This window comes from Staurois parvus, unplaced genomic scaffold (assembly GCF_062004578.1).
Source record: "Staurois parvus isolate SC_StPar_1 unplaced genomic scaffold, SC_StPar_1.0 ptg003371l, whole genome shotgun sequence".
Classification (NCBI taxonomy): Eukaryota; Metazoa; Chordata; class Amphibia; order Anura; family Ranidae; genus Staurois; species Staurois parvus.
This window is the reverse complement of record NW_028321167.1, coordinates 65441-82238: the sequence shown is the minus strand read 5'-3', so window position 1 is coordinate 82238 and position 16798 is coordinate 65441. Positions and strand designations below refer to the sequence as shown.

At 43.6% G+C, this 16798-nt stretch overlaps 3 non-coding genes across 3 annotated transcripts; all 3 read left to right on the top strand.

The window, feature by feature from the left end:
- Window positions 1-2069: 2069 nt before the first annotated feature.
- Window positions 2070-2176, top strand: LOC149428263 (U6 spliceosomal RNA). Its single transcript, XR_016310814.1, has one exon. It is a non-coding gene; the product is annotated as a U6 spliceosomal RNA (small nuclear RNA).
- Window positions 2177-6986: 4810 nt separating this feature from the next.
- Window positions 6987-7093, top strand: LOC149428262 (U6 spliceosomal RNA). The gene has a single exon (XR_016310813.1). It is a non-coding gene; the product is annotated as a U6 spliceosomal RNA (small nuclear RNA).
- A 3016-nt stretch (window positions 7094-10109) lies between these two features.
- LOC149428261 (U6 spliceosomal RNA) lies at window positions 10110-10216 on the top strand. Its single transcript, XR_016310812.1, has one exon. It is a non-coding gene; the product is annotated as a U6 spliceosomal RNA (small nuclear RNA).
- Window positions 10217-16798: the final 6582 nt, after the last annotated feature.

The following is a 16798-nucleotide window of genomic DNA, read 5'->3' as shown; positions in this document are numbered from 1 at the left end:
CTAGCTGTGAATCGTCACAGCGATCACATGCACATGTCATGTGATGAGCCGTGGCCAGATCACAGCTGAGCACAAAAAAAAAAAAAAAAAAAAAAAACAAACCCCTGAATGAATCGATGTCATTCAGGTAAATGCTTGCTTATAGCAAAGGAAGTCTTTGCTATAAGCAAATTGTGTAAGAAAAGAAAAAAAAAAAAACTGATCACTTCCCCAAAGTAGTACAATGTTACTGTGGTAACATTGTACTACTTTGGTCATAGGGAAATATGAAAAGAAAATCTTGAAGAAAAAGAAAAAAAATGTAATAAAAAATGAACAATAATAAAAAAAAAGTAAAAAAAATGATTTTTTTTTTTTTTTTTCCCCATACTGTCACCAGTCAGTGTCCCTGATCACCGCTATGCCAGTGATAGGATGACGCTGTACTGCACTGGTGACAGTATGTAAAAAAAAATAATTGTGACAATCATTTTTTTCATTTTCTGAAAAATTCGGACAAAAAAAATACAACTTCAAAAAACTCGCCATGCCTCTTATGAAATCCGTCGTACTGTCTACTTTACAAAAAGGGGTCATTTGGGGAATATCTGTACTGTTCTGACATTCTTGGGCCTCAAGAAATTAGATTGGCTGTCACTACTTCAGGATTGATCAATATTCAGACCTATACCAGAGTTTGTGAACTCTATCACTTTCCTACAAACTAAAAAATACATCCTAATTTGGGTTATTTTCACCAAAGACATGTAGCAGAATACATCTCGGCCTAAATTTATGAAGAACCATTACGGATTTGCGAACTTTTATAACAGAAACAAAGAAAACCGTGTTTTGTTTTTAAATTTTCGGTCTTTTTTGGTTAATTTAGCCAAAAATAAAAACCCCAGCGGTGATTAAATACCACCAAAAGAAAGCTCTAGTTGTGTGAAGAAAACGATGAAATGTTTGTTTGGGTACAATGTTGTATGACCGAGCGAATTGTCATTGAAATTGTGAGAGCGCTGAAACCTGAAAAATGGCCTGGGCAGGAAGGGGGTAAAAGTGCCCGGCATGGAAATGGTTCATCGATACGAGAAAATCAAAAAGAGCCGCCTAGCGGAGGATGGTTTCCATCCAACGACCTCTGGGCCAGCTCTGGGAAAGGTCCCCTGGCACTCAAGGTGAGGATGCCAAAAGTGCGCCCCTCCCCCGAGCTCCTTCATTCGGGAAAACAAAAAGGGAACCAGGGAACAAATGCCATAAGCGCTCGCTTACACCCTGAGCCCCCGCTCACACCCAAAACCATTTCAAAATCGGGCGACCTGCTGACACCAATGCCTATGCAAACCGCACCAAAAGCTCTGCTGCGTGCACTACTTTAGAGGTCGGCGCGGCTCCGACAAAGCCGGAACCGCACCCATAGGACCGCTGTAATAGCGGACAATAGGGTGCGACTTGGCCTACAGTTTTGCAAGTCGCAGGCCAAGTTGCACCTGACGTGACCGGGGTGTAAGGGGCATGCCAGCGTGTGCGTTCTCGTAGCGCACCTCTAGGACAGACCACTCGTTTCAATAGGCTTCCCTAGGTGGATAGATGGCGCAGGCACCATTTTTAAAACCACAGAGATACATCAATCAATCAAAGTGAGTTGAAAATAATATAGCAAAAAAACAAAACCAATGGACTAAAATGGCTCTTTAATAATTACCAGGAAATCCAAATCCAAAATAGCCGCCTAGCAGAGGATGGTTTGGATCCAACCACCTCTGCTTTATGGGCCCAGCAAGGCATGGTGGGCGTGGCCTGCCTGCCTTCCCACAATGCCTCCTGGCAGAGCTGCTCACTTGCATGCGGTGTCCTGCTTAACAATAGCCTGTGTGCTCCTCATTTTCTTCAGTAAAATCAACTTTTCAACTGACAGACATTATTGATCACATTGATTATGATTATACAAAAAGCATTCTTAGAATTCATAAACATAGTTTGGCAGAAATAGCGCAGAACACCGACATTCAACGCTCTCCATAAGCTGATCTTCTGACCTCTTTGACGGCTTATATACCCCTCGGGCTCTCCCATTGCTTTGCCCCCCCGCATCGGCGGGTGGGCAGGATTACAATCGTGGAACGATACAGAGAAAATTAGCAAGCCCCTGCGTAAGGTTGACATGCTAACCCATGAAGCGGTCCCAAATTTTTTCCTCAAACAACCTTCCTTCAATTCAATGCTTTGGATTTCTTGCTTTCTTTCTTTCTTTTTTTTTTTTTTTACTCTTAGCATCAACTATTTTAAAAAATAAAAATTACAAGCTGCGGCTTACGGTTAGAGCGCAACTGAAAGCTGCACGTGCCCTAGCGGCTTCTCCCACCAACCTTCTCTGAAGAAGAGCAGCACGCCTATGGGCATCCCACTGCCCCGTTAGTCTATGGGGGCGCTCCATTCTCTCACTCCTTCTCTTGGCTCCCCTTTCTTTCCCAATGCCTTTCTATACGGCCAGCTCTGGGAAAGCTCCCCCGGCACTCAAGGTGAGGATGCCAAAGTGCGCCCCTCCCCCGAGCCCCTTCATTCGGGAAAACAAAAAGGCAGCAAATGCCATAAGCGCTCTCTTACACCCTGAGCCCCCGCTCACATCAAAACCAATTTCAAAATTGGGTGACCTGCTGACACCAATGCCTATGCAAATCGCACCAAAAGCTCTGCTGCGTGCACTACTTTAGAAGTCGGCGCGGCTCCGACAAAGCCGGAACCGCACCCGTACGACCGCTCTAATAGCGGACAATAGGGTGCGACTTGGCCTACAGTTTTACAAGTCGCAGGCCAAGTTGCACCTGACGTGACCGGGGTGTAAGGGGCATGCCAGCGTGTGCGTTCTCATAGCGCACGTCTAGGACAGACCACTCGTTTCAATAGGCTTCCCTAGGTGAATAGATCGATTTTAAAACCACAGAGATACATAAATCAATCAAAGTGAGTTGAAAATAATATAGCAAAAAAACAAAACCAATGTACCTCGGACACGGCCGATGACAGATCTGAGTACCGGCCCCGTTGCTGGTACCATGTGACCTGCTGTGACCAATCACAGCAGGTCACATGACAGTTGTACACCATGGATGGCTTCATGCATGCCATCCATTGTCTACTAGTGTCTAGCTGTGAATCGTCACAGCGATCACATGCACATGTCATGTGATGAGCCGTGGCCAGATCACAGCTGAGCACAAAAAAAAAAAACAAAAAAAAAACAAACCCCTGAATGAATCGATGTCATTCAGGTAAATGCTTGCTTATAGCAAAGGAAGTCTTTGCTATAAGCAAATTGTGTAAGAAAAGAAAAAAAAAAAAACTGATCACTTCCCCAAAGTAGTACAATGTTACTGTGGTAACATTGTACTACTTTGGTCATAGGGAAATATGAAAAGAAAATCTTGAAGAAAAAGAAAAAAAATGTAATAAAAAATGAACAATAATAAAAAAAAAGTAAAAAAAATGATTTTTTTTTTTTTTTCCATACTGTCACCAGTCAGTGTCCCTGATCACCGCTATGCCAGTGATAGGATGACGCTGTACTGCACTGGTGACAGTATGTAAAAAAAAAATAATTGTGACAATCATTTTTTTCATTTTCTGAAAAATTCGGACAAAAAAAATACAACTTCAAAAAACTCGCCATGCCTCTTATGAAATCCGTCGTACTGTCTACTTTACAAAAAGGGGTCATTTGGGGAATATCTGTACTGTTCTGACATTCTTGGGCCTCAAGAAATTAGATTGGCTGTCACTACTTCAGGATTGATCAATATTCAGACCTATACCAGAGTTTGTGAACTCTATCACTTTCCTACAAACTAAAAAATACATCCTAATTTGGGTTATTTTCACCAAAGACATGTAGCAGAATACATCTCGGCCTAAATTTATGAAGAACCATTACGGATTTGCGAACTTTTATAACAGAAACAAAGAAAACCGTGTTTTGTTTTTAAATTTTCGGTCTTTTTTGGTTAATTTAGCCAAAAATAAAAACCCCAGCGGTGATTAAATACCACCAAAAGAAAGCTCTAGTTGTGTGAAGAAAACGATGAAATGTTTGTTTGGGTACAATGTTGTATGACCGAGCGAATTGTCATTGAAATTGTGAGAGCGCTGAAACCTGAAAAATGGCCTGGGCAGGAAGGGGGTAAAAGTGCCCGGCATGGAAATGGTTCATCGATACGAGAAAATCAAAAAGAGCCGCCTAGCGGAGGATGGTTTCCATCCAACGACCTCTGGGCCAGCTCTGGGAAAGGTCCCCTGGCACTCAAGGTGAGGATGCCAAAAGTGCGCCCCTCCCCCGAGCTCCTTCATTCGGGAAAACAAAAAGGGAACCAGGGAACAAATGCCATAAGCGCTCGCTTACACCCTGAGCCCCCGCTCACACCCAAAACCATTTCAAAATCGGGCGACCTGCTGACACCAATGCCTATGCAAACCGCACCAAAAGCTCTGCTGCGTGCACTACTTTAGAGGTCGGCGCGGCTCCGACAAAGCCGGAACCGCACCCATAGGACCGCTGTAATAGCGGACAATAGGGTGCGACTTGGCCTACAGTTTTACAAGTCGCAGGCCAAGTTGCACCTGACGTGACCGGGGTGTAAGGGGCATGCCAGCGTGTGCGTTCTCATAGCGCACGTCTAGGACAGACCACTCGTTTCAATAGGCTTCCCTAGGTGGATAGATCGATTTTAAAACCACAGAGATACATAAATCAATCAAAGTGAGTTGAAAATAATATAGCAAAAAAACAAAACCAATGTACCTCGGACACGGCCGATGACAGATCTGAGTACCGGCCCCGTTGCTGGTACCATGTGACCTGCTGTGACCAATCACAGCAGGTCACATGACAGTTGTACACCATGGATGGCTTCATGCATGCCATCCATTGTCTACTAGTGTCTAGCTGTGAATCGTCACAGCGATCACATGCACATGTCATGTGATGAGCCGTGGCCAGATCACAGCTGAGCACAAAAAAAAAAAAAAAAAAAAAAAAACAAACCCCTGAATGAATCGATGTCATTCAGGTAAATGCTTGCTTATAGCAAAGGAAGTCTTTGCTATAAGCAAATTGTGTAAGAAAAGAAAAAAAAAAAACTGATCACTTCCCCAAAGTAGTACAATGTTACTGTGGTAACATTGTACTACTTTGGTCATAGGGAAATATGAAAAGAAAATCTTGAAGAAAAAGAAAAAAAATGTAATAAAAAATGAACAATAATAAAAAAAAAGTAAAAAAAATGATTTTTTTTTTTTTTTTTCCCCATACTGTCACCAGTCAGTGTCCCTGATCACCGCTATGCCAGTGATAGGATGACGCTGTACTGCACTGGTGACAGTATGTAAAAAAAAATAATTGTGACAATCATTTTTTTCATTTTCTGAAAAATTCGGACAAAAAAAATACAACTTCAAAAAACTCGCCATGCCTCTTATGAAATCCGTCGTACTGTCTACTTTACAAAAAGGGGTCATTTGGGGAATATCTGTACTGTTCTGACATTCTTGGGCCTCAAGAAATTAGATTGGCTGTCACTACTTCAGGATTGATCAATATTCAGACCTATACCAGAGTTTGTGAACTCTATCACTTTCCTACAAACTAAAAAATACATCCTAATTTGGGTTATTTTCACCAAAGACATGTAGCAGAATACATCTCGGCCTAAATTTATGAAGAACCATTACGGATTTGCGAACTTTTATAACAGAAACAAAGAAAACCGTGTTTTGTTTTTAAATTTTCGGTCTTTTTTGGTTAATTTAGCCAAAAATAAAAACCCCAGCGGTGATTAAATACCACCAAAAGAAAGCTCTAGTTGTGTGAAGAAAACGATGAAATGTTTGTTTGGGTACAATGTTGTATGACCGAGCGAATTGTCATTGAAATTGTGAGAGCGCTGAAACCTGAAAAATGGCCTGGGCAGGAAGGGGGTAAAAGTGCCCGGCATGGAAATGGTTCATCGATACGAGAAAATCAAAAAGAGCCGCCTAGCGGAGGATGGTTTCCATCCAACGACCTCTGGGCCAGCTCTGGGAAAGGTCCCCTGGCACTCAAGGTGAGGATGCCAAAAGTGCGCCCCTCCCCCGAGCTCCTTCATTCGGGAAAACAAAAAGGGAACCAGGGAACAAATGCCATAAGCGCTCGCTTACACCCTGAGCCCCCGCTCACACCCAAAACCATTTCAAAATCGGGCGACCTGCTGACACCAATGCCTATGCAAACCGCACCAAAAGCTCTGCTGCGTGCACTACTTTAGAGGTCGGCGCGGCTCCGACAAAGCCGGAACCGCACCCATAGGACCGCTGTAATAGCGGACAATAGGGTGCGACTTGGCCTACAGTTTTGCAAGTCGCAGGCCAAGTTGCACCTGACGTGACCGGGGTGTAAGGGGCATGCCAGCGTGTGCGTTCTCGTAGCGCACCTCTAGGACAGACCACTCGTTTCAATAGGCTTCCCTAGGTGGATAGATGGCGCAGGCACCATTTTTAAAACCACAGAGATACATCAATCAATCAAAGTGAGTTGAAAATAATATAGCAAAAAAACAAAACCAATGGACTAAAATGGCTCTTTAATAATTACCAGGAAATCCAAATCCAAAATAGCCGCCTAGCAGAGGATGGTTTGGATCCAACCACCTCTGCTTTATGGGCCCAGCAAGGCATGGTGGGCGTGGCCTGCCTGCCTTCCCACAATGCCTCCTGGCAGAGCTGCTCACTTGCATGCGGTGTCCTGCTTAACAATAGCCTGTGTGCTCCTCATTTTCTTCAGTAAAATCAACTTTTCAACTGACAGACATTATTGATCACATTGATTATGATTATACAAAAAGCATTCTTAGAATTCATAAACATAGTTTGGCAGAAATAGCGCAGAACACCGACATTCAACGCTCTCCATAAGCTGATCTTCTGACCTCTTTGACGGCTTATATACCCCTCGGGCTCTCCCATTGCTTTGCCCCCCCGCATCGGCGGGTGGGCAGGATTACAATCGTGGAACGATACAGAGAAAATTAGCAAGCCCCTGCGTAAGGTTGACATGCTAACCCATGAAGCGGTCCCAAATTTTTTCCTCAAACAACCTTCCTTCAATTCAATGCTTTGGATTTCTTGCTTTCTTTCTTTCTTTTTTTTTTTTTTTACTCTTAGCATCAACTATTTTAAAAAATAAAAATTACAAGCTGCGGCTTACGGTTAGAGCGCAACTGAAAGCTGCACGTGCCCTAGCGGCTTCTCCCACCAACCTTCTCTGAAGAAGAGCAGCACGCCTATGGGCATCCCACTGCCCCGTTAGTCTATGGGGGCGCTCCATTCTCTCACTCCTTCTCTTGGCTCCCCTTTCTTTCCCAATGCCTTTCTATACGGCCAGCTCTGGGAAAGCTCCCCCGGCACTCAAGGTGAGGATGCCAAAGTGCGCCCCTCCCCCGAGCCCCTTCATTCGGGAAAACAAAAAGGCAGCAAATGCCATAAGCGCTCTCTTACACCCTGAGCCCCCGCTCACATCAAAACCAATTTCAAAATTGGGTGACCTGCTGACACCAATGCCTATGCAAATCGCACCAAAAGCTCTGCTGCGTGCACTACTTTAGAAGTCGGCGCGGCTCCGACAAAGCCGGAACCGCACCCGTACGACCGCTCTAATAGCGGACAATAGGGTGCGACTTGGCCTACAGTTTTACAAGTCGCAGGCCAAGTTGCACCTGACGTGACCGGGGTGTAAGGGGCATGCCAGCGTGTGCGTTCTCATAGCGCACGTCTAGGACAGACCACTCGTTTCAATAGGCTTCCCTAGGTGAATAGATCGATTTTAAAACCACAGAGATACATAAATCAATCAAAGTGAGTTGAAAATAATATAGCAAAAAAACAAAACCAATGTACCTCGGACACGGCCGATGACAGATCTGAGTACCGGCCCCGTTGCTGGTACCATGTGACCTGCTGTGACCAATCACAGCAGGTCACATGACAGTTGTACACCATGGATGGCTTCATGCATGCCATCCATTGTCTACTAGTGTCTAGCTGTGAATCGTCACAGCGATCACATGCACATGTCATGTGATGAGCCGTGGCCAGATCACAGCTGAGCACAAAAAAAAAAAACAAAAAAAAAACAAACCCCTGAATGAATCGATGTCATTCAGGTAAATGCTTGCTTATAGCAAAGGAAGTCTTTGCTATAAGCAAATTGTGTAAGAAAAGAAAAAAAAAAAAACTGATCACTTCCCCAAAGTAGTACAATGTTACTGTGGTAACATTGTACTACTTTGGTCATAGGGAAATATGAAAAGAAAATCTTGAAGAAAAAGAAAAAAAATGTAATAAAAAATGAACAATAATAAAAAAAAAGTAAAAAAAATGATTTTTTTTTTTTTTTCCATACTGTCACCAGTCAGTGTCCCTGATCACCGCTATGCCAGTGATAGGATGACGCTGTACTGCACTGGTGACAGTATGTAAAAAAAAATAATTGTGACAATCATTTTTTTCATTTTCTGAAAAATTCGGACAAAAAAAATACAACTTCAAAAAACTCGCCATGCCTCTTATGAAATCCGTCGTACTGTCTACTTTACAAAAAGGGGTCATTTGGGGAATATCTGTACTGTTCTGACATTCTTGGGCCTCAAGAAATTAGATTGGCTGTCACTACTTCAGGATTGATCAATATTCAGACCTATACCAGAGTTTGTGAACTCTATCACTTTCCTACAAACTAAAAAATACATCCTAATTTGGGTTATTTTCACCAAAGACATGTAGCAGAATACATCTCGGCCTAAATTTATGAAGAACCATTACGGATTTGCGAACTTTTATAACAGAAACAAAGAAAACCGTGTTTTGTTTTTAAATTTTCGGTCTTTTTTGGTTAATTTAGCCAAAAATAAAAACCCCAGCGGTGATTAAATACCACCAAAAGAAAGCTCTAGTTGTGTGAAGAAAACGATGAAATGTTTGTTTGGGTACAATGTTGTATGACCGAGCGAATTGTCATTGAAATTGTGAGAGCGCTGAAACCTGAAAAATGGCCTGGGCAGGAAGGGGGTAAAAGTGCCCGGCATGGAAATGGTTCATCGATACGAGAAAATCAAAAAGAGCCGCCTAGCGGAGGATGGTTTCCATCCAACGACCTCTGGGCCAGCTCTGGGAAAGGTCCCCTGGCACTCAAGGTGAGGATGCCAAAAGTGCGCCCCTCCCCCGAGCTCCTTCATTCGGGAAAACAAAAAGGGAACCAGGGAACAAATGCCATAAGCGCTCGCTTACACCCTGAGCCCCCGCTCACACCCAAAACCATTTCAAAATCGGGCGACCTGCTGACACCAATGCCTATGCAAACCGCACCAAAAGCTCTGCTGCGTGCACTACTTTAGAGGTCGGCGCGGCTCCGACAAAGCCGGAACCGCACCCATAGGACCGCTGTAATAGCGGACAATAGGGTGCGACTTGGCCTACAGTTTTACAAGTCGCAGGCCAAGTTGCACCTGACGTGACCGGGGTGTAAGGGGCATGCCAGCGTGTGCGTTCTCATAGCGCACGTCTAGGACAGACCACTCGTTTCAATAGGCTTCCCTAGGTGGATAGATGGCGCAGGCACCATTTTTAAAACCACAGAGATACATCAATCAATCAAAGTGAGTTGAAAATAATATAGCAAAAAAACAAAACCAATGGACTAAAATGGCTCTTTAATAATTACCAGGAAATCCAAATCCAAAATAGCCGCCTAGCAGAGGATGGTTTGGATCCAACCACCTCTGCTTTATGGGCCCAGCAAGGCATGGTGGGCGTGGCCTGCCTGCCTTCCCACAATGCCTCCTGGCAGAGCTGCTCACTTGCATGCGGTGTCCTGCTTAACAATAGCCTGTGTGCTCCTCATTTTCTTCAGTAAAATCAACTTTTCAACTGACAGACATTATTGATCACATTGATTATGATTATACAAAAAGCATTCTTAGAATTCATAAACATAGTTTGGCAGAAATAGCGCAGAACACCGACATTCAACGCTCTCCATAAGCTGATCTTCTGACCTCTTTGACGGCTTATATACCCCTCGGGCTCTCCCATTGCTTTGCCCCCCCGCATCGGCGGGTGGGCAGGATTACAATCGTGGAACGATACAGAGAAAATTAGCAAGCCCCTGCGTAAGGTTGACATGCTAACCCATGAAGCGGTCCCAAATTTTTTCCTCAAACAACCTTCCTTCAATTCAATGCTTTGGATTTCTTGCTTTCTTTCTTTCTTTTTTTTTTTTTTTACTCTTAGCATCAACTATTTTAAAAAATAAAAATTACAAGCTGCGGCTTACGGTTAGAGCGCAACTGAAAGCTGCACGTGCCCTAGCGGCTTCTCCCACCAACCTTCTCTGAAGAAGAGCAGCACGCCTATGGGCATCCCACTGCCCCGTTAGTCTATGGGGGCGCTCCATTCTCTCACTCCTTCTCTTGGCTCCCCTTTCTTTCCCAATGCCTTTCTATACGGCCAGCTCTGGGAAAGCTCCCCCGGCACTCAAGGTGAGGATGCCAAAGTGCGCCCCTCCCCCGAGCCCCTTCATTCGGGAAAACAAAAAGGCAGCAAATGCCATAAGCGCTCTCTTACACCCTGAGCCCCCGCTCACATCAAAACCAATTTCAAAATTGGGTGACCTGCTGACACCAATGCCTATGCAAATCGCACCAAAAGCTCTGCTGCGTGCACTACTTTAGAAGTCGGCGCGGCTCCGACAAAGCCGGAACCGCACCCGTACGACCGCTCTAATAGCGGACAATAGGGTGCGACTTGGCCTACAGTTTTACAAGTCGCAGGCCAAGTTGCACCTGACGTGACCGGGGTGTAAGGGGCATGCCAGCGTGTGCGTTCTCATAGCGCACGTCTAGGACAGACCACTCGTTTCAATAGGCTTCCCTAGGTGAATAGATCGATTTTAAAACCACAGAGATACATAAATCAATCAAAGTGAGTTGAAAATAATATAGCAAAAAAACAAAACCAATGTACCTCGGACACGGCCGATGACAGATCTGAGTACCGGCCCCGTTGCTGGTACCATGTGACCTGCTGTGACCAATCACAGCAGGTCACATGACAGTTGTACACCATGGATGGCTTCATGCATGCCATCCATTGTCTACTAGTGTCTAGCTGTGAATCGTCACAGCGATCACATGCACATGTCATGTGATGAGCCGTGGCCAGATCACAGCTGAGCACAAAAAAAAAAAACAAAAAAAAAACAAACCCCTGAATGAATCGATGTCATTCAGGTAAATGCTTGCTTATAGCAAAGGAAGTCTTTGCTATAAGCAAATTGTGTAAGAAAAGAAAAAAAAAAAAACTGATCACTTCCCCAAAGTAGTACAATGTTACTGTGGTAACATTGTACTACTTTGGTCATAGGGAAATATGAAAAGAAAATCTTGAAGAAAAAGAAAAAAAATGTAATAAAAAATGAACAATAATAAAAAAAAAGTAAAAAAAATGATTTTTTTTTTTTTTTCCATACTGTCACCAGTCAGTGTCCCTGATCACCGCTATGCCAGTGATAGGATGACGCTGTACTGCACTGGTGACAGTATGTAAAAAAAAATAATTGTGACAATCATTTTTTTCATTTTCTGAAAAATTCGGACAAAAAAAATACAACTTCAAAAAACTCGCCATGCCTCTTATGAAATCCGTCGTACTGTCTACTTTACAAAAAGGGGTCATTTGGGGAATATCTGTACTGTTCTGACATTCTTGGGCCTCAAGAAATTAGATTGGCTGTCACTACTTCAGGATTGATCAATATTCAGACCTATACCAGAGTTTGTGAACTCTATCACTTTCCTACAAACTAAAAAATACATCCTAATTTGGGTTATTTTCACCAAAGACATGTAGCAGAATACATCTCGGCCTAAATTTATGAAGAACCATTACGGATTTGCGAACTTTTATAACAGAAACAAAGAAAACCGTGTTTTGTTTTTAAATTTTCGGTCTTTTTTGGTTAATTTAGCCAAAAATAAAAACCCCAGCGGTGATTAAATACCACCAAAAGAAAGCTCTAGTTGTGTGAAGAAAACGATGAAATGTTTGTTTGGGTACAATGTTGTATGACCGAGCGAATTGTCATTGAAATTGTGAGAGCGCTGAAACCTGAAAAATGGCCTGGGCAGGAAGGGGGTAAAAGTGCCCGGCATGGAAATGGTTCATCGATACGAGAAAATCAAAAAGAGCCGCCTAGCGGAGGATGGTTTCCATCCAACGACCTCTGGGCCAGCTCTGGGAAAGGTCCCCTGGCACTCAAGGTGAGGATGCCAAAAGTGCGCCCCTCCCCCGAGCTCCTTCATTCGGGAAAACAAAAAGGGAACCAGGGAACAAATGCCATAAGCGCTCGCTTACACCCTGAGCCCCCGCTCACACCCAAAACCATTTCAAAATCGGGCGACCTGCTGACACCAATGCCTATGCAAACCGCACCAAAAGCTCTGCTGCGTGCACTACTTTAGAGGTCGGCGCGGCTCCGACAAAGCCGGAACCGCACCCATAGGACCGCTGTAATAGCGGACAATAGGGTGCGACTTGGCCTACAGTTTTACAAGTCGCAGGCCAAGTTGCACCTGACGTGACCGGGGTGTAAGGGGCATGCCAGCGTGTGCGTTCTCATAGCGCACGTCTAGGACAGACCACTCGTTTCAATAGGCTTCCCTAGGTGAATAGATCGATTTTAAAACCACAGAGATACATAAATCAATCAAAGTGAGTTGAAAATAATATAGCAAAAAAACAAAACCAATGTACCTCGGACACGGCCGATGACAGATCTGAGTACCGGCCCCGTTGCTGGTACCATGTGACCTGCTGTGACCAATCACAGCAGGTCACATGACAGTTGTACACCATGGATGGCTTCATGCATGCCATCCATTGTCTACTAGTGTCTAGCTGTGAATCGTCACAGCGATCACATGCACATGTCATGTGATGAGCCGTGGCCAGATCACAGCTGAGCACAAAAAAAAAAAAAAACAAACCCCTGAATGAATCGATGTCATTCAGGTAAATGCTTGCTTATAGCAAAGGAAGTCTTTGCTATAAGCAAATTGTGTAAGAAAAGAAAAAAAAAAAACTGATCACTTCCCCAAAGTAGTACAATGTTACTGTGGTAACATTGTACTACTTTGGTCATAGGGAAATATGAAAAGAAAATCTTGAAGAAAAAGAAAAAAAATGTAATAAAAAATGAACAATAATAAAAAAAAAGTAAAAAAAATGATTTTTTTTTTTTTTTTTCCCCATACTGTCACCAGTCAGTGTCCCTGATCACCGCTATGCCAGTGATAGGATGACGCTGTACTGCACTGGTGACAGTATGTAAAAAAAAATAATTGTGACAATCATTTTTTTCATTTTCTGAAAAATTCGGACAAAAAAAATACAACTTCAAAAAACTCGCCATGCCTCTTATGAAATCCGTCGTACTGTCTACTTTACAAAAAGGGGTCATTTGGGGAATATCTGTACTGTTCTGACATTCTTGGGCCTCAAGAAATTAGATTGGCTGTCACTACTTCAGGATTGATCAATATTCAGACCTATACCAGAGTTTGTGAACTCTATCACTTTCCTACAAACTAAAAAATACATCCTAATTTGGGTTATTTTCACCAAAGACATGTAGCAGAATACATCTCGGCCTAAATTTATGAAGAACCATTACGGATTTGCGAACTTTTATAACAGAAACAAAGAAAACCGTGTTTTGTTTTTAAATTTTCGGTCTTTTTTGGTTAATTTAGCCAAAAATAAAAACCCCAGCGGTGATTAAATACCACCAAAAGAAAGCTCTAGTTGTGTGAAGAAAACGATGAAATGTTTGTTTGGGTACAATGTTGTATGACCGAGCGAATTGTCATTGAAATTGTGAGAGCGCTGAAACCTGAAAAATGGCCTGGGCAGGAAGGGGGTAAAAGTGCCCGGCATGGAAATGGTTCATCGATACGAGAAAATCAAAAAGAGCCGCCTAGCGGAGGATGGTTTCCATCCAACGACCTCTGGGCCAGCTCTGGGAAAGGTCCCCTGGCACTCAAGGTGAGGATGCCAAAAGTGCGCCCCTCCCCCGAGCTCCTTCATTCGGGAAAACAAAAAGGGAACCAGGGAACAAATGCCATAAGCGCTCGCTTACACCCTGAGCCCCCGCTCACACCCAAAACCATTTCAAAATCGGGCGACCTGCTGACACCAATGCCTATGCAAACCGCACCAAAAGCTCTGCTGCGTGCACTACTTTAGAGGTCGGCGCGGCTCCGACAAAGCCGGAACCGCACCCATAGGACCGCTGTAATAGCGGACAATAGGGTGCGACTTGGCCTACAGTTTTACAAGTCGCAGGCCAAGTTGCACCTGACGTGACCGGGGTGTAAGGGGCATGCCAGCGTGTGCGTTCTCATAGCGCACGTCTAGGACAGACCACTCGTTTCAATAGGCTTCCCTAGGTGAATAGATCGATTTTAAAACCACAGAGATACATAAATCAATCAAAGTGAGTTGAAAATAATATAGCAAAAAAACAAAACCAATGTACCTCGGACACGGCCGATGACAGATCTGAGTACCGGCCCCGTTGCTGGTACCATGTGACCTGCTGTGACCAATCACAGCAGGTCACATGACAGTTGTACACCATGGATGGCTTCATGCATGCCATCCATTGTCTACTAGTGTCTAGCTGTGAATCGTCACAGCGATCACATGCACATGTCATGTGATGAGCCGTGGCCAGATCACAGCTGATCACAAAAAAAAAAAAAAACAAACCCCTGAATGAATCGATGTCATTCAGGTAAATGCTTGCTTATAGCAAAGGAAGTCTTTGCTATAAGCAAATTGTGTAAGAAAAGAAAAAAAAAAAACTGATCACTTCCCCAAAGTAGTACAATGTTACTGTGGTAACATTGTACTACTTTGGTCATAGGGAAATATGAAAAGAAAATCTTGAAGAAAAAGAAAAAAAATGTAATAAAAAATGAACAATAATAAAAAAAAAGTAAAAAAAATGATTTTTTTTTTTTTTTTTCCCCATACTGTCACCAGTCAGTGTCCCTGATCACCGCTATGCCAGTGATAGGATGACGCTGTACTGCACTGGTGACAGTATGTAAAAAAAAATAATTGTGACAATCATTTTTTTCATTTTCTGAAAAATTCGGACAAAAAAAATACAACTTCAAAAAACTCGCCATGCCTCTTATGAAATCCGTCGTACTGTCTACTTTACAAAAAGGGGTCATTTGGGGAATATCTGTACTGTTCTGACATTCTTGGGCCTCAAGAAATTAGATTGGCTGTCACTACTTCAGGATTGATCAATATTCAGACCTATACCAGAGTTTGTGAACTCTATCACTTTCCTACAAACTAAAAAATACATCCTAATTTGGGTTATTTTCACCAAAGACATGTAGCAGAATACATCTCGGCCTAAATTTATGAAGAACCATTACGGATTTGCGAACTTTTATAACAGAAACAAAGAAAACCGTGTTTTGTTTTTAAATTTTCGGTCTTTTTTGGTTAATTTAGCCAAAAATAAAAACCCCAGCGGTGATTAAATACCACCAAAAGAAAGCTCTAGTTGTGTGAAGAAAACGATGAAATGTTTGTTTGGGTACAATGTTGTATGACCGAGCGAATTGTCATTGAAATTGTGAGAGCGCTGAAACCTGAAAAATGGCCTGGGCAGGAAGGGGGTAAAAGTGCCCGGCATGGAAATGGTTCATCGATACGAGAAAATCAAAAAGAGCCGCCTAGCGGAGGATGGTTTCCATCCAACGACCTCTGGGCCAGCTCTGGGAAAGGTCCCCTGGCACTCAAGGTGAGGATGCCAAAAGTGCGCCCCTCCCCCGAGCTCCTTCATTCGGGAAAACAAAAAGGGAACCAGGGAACAAATGCCATAAGCGCTCGCTTACACCCTGAGCCCCCGCTCACACCCAAAACCATTTCAAAATCGGGCGACCTGCTGACACCAATGCCTATGCAAACCGCACCAAAAGCTCTGCTGCGTGCACTACTTTAGAGGTCGGCGCGGCTCCGACAAAGCCGGAACCGCACCCATAGGACCGCTGTAATAGCGGACAATAGGGTGCGACTTGGCCTACAGTTTTGCAAGTCGCAGGCCAAGTTGCACCTGACGTGACCGGGGTGTAAGGGGCATGCCAGCGTGTGCGTTCTCGTAGCGCACCTCTAGGACAGACCACTCGTTTCAATAGGCTTCCCTAGGTGGATAGATGGCGCAGGCACCATTTTTAAAACCACAGAGATACATCAATCAATCAAAGTGAGTTGAAAATAATATAGCAAAAAAACAAAACCAATGGACTAAAATGGCTCTTTAATAATTACCAGGAAATCCAAATCCAAAATAGCCGCCTAGCAGAGGATGGTTTGGATCCAACCACCTCTGCTTTATGGGCCCAGCAAGGCATGGTGGGCGTGGCCTGCCTGCCTTCCCACAATGCCTCCTGGCAGAGCTGCTCACTTGCATGCGGTGTCCTGCTTAACAATAGCCTGTGTGCTCCTCATTTTCTTCAGTAAAATCAACTTTTCAACTGACAGACATTATTGATCACATTGATTATGATTATACAAAAAGCATTCTTAGAATTCATAAACATAGTTTGGCAGAAATAGCGCAGAACACCGACATTCAACGCTCTCCATAAGCTGATCTTCTGACCTCTTTGACGGCTTATATACCCCTCGGGCTCTCCCATTGCTTTGCCCC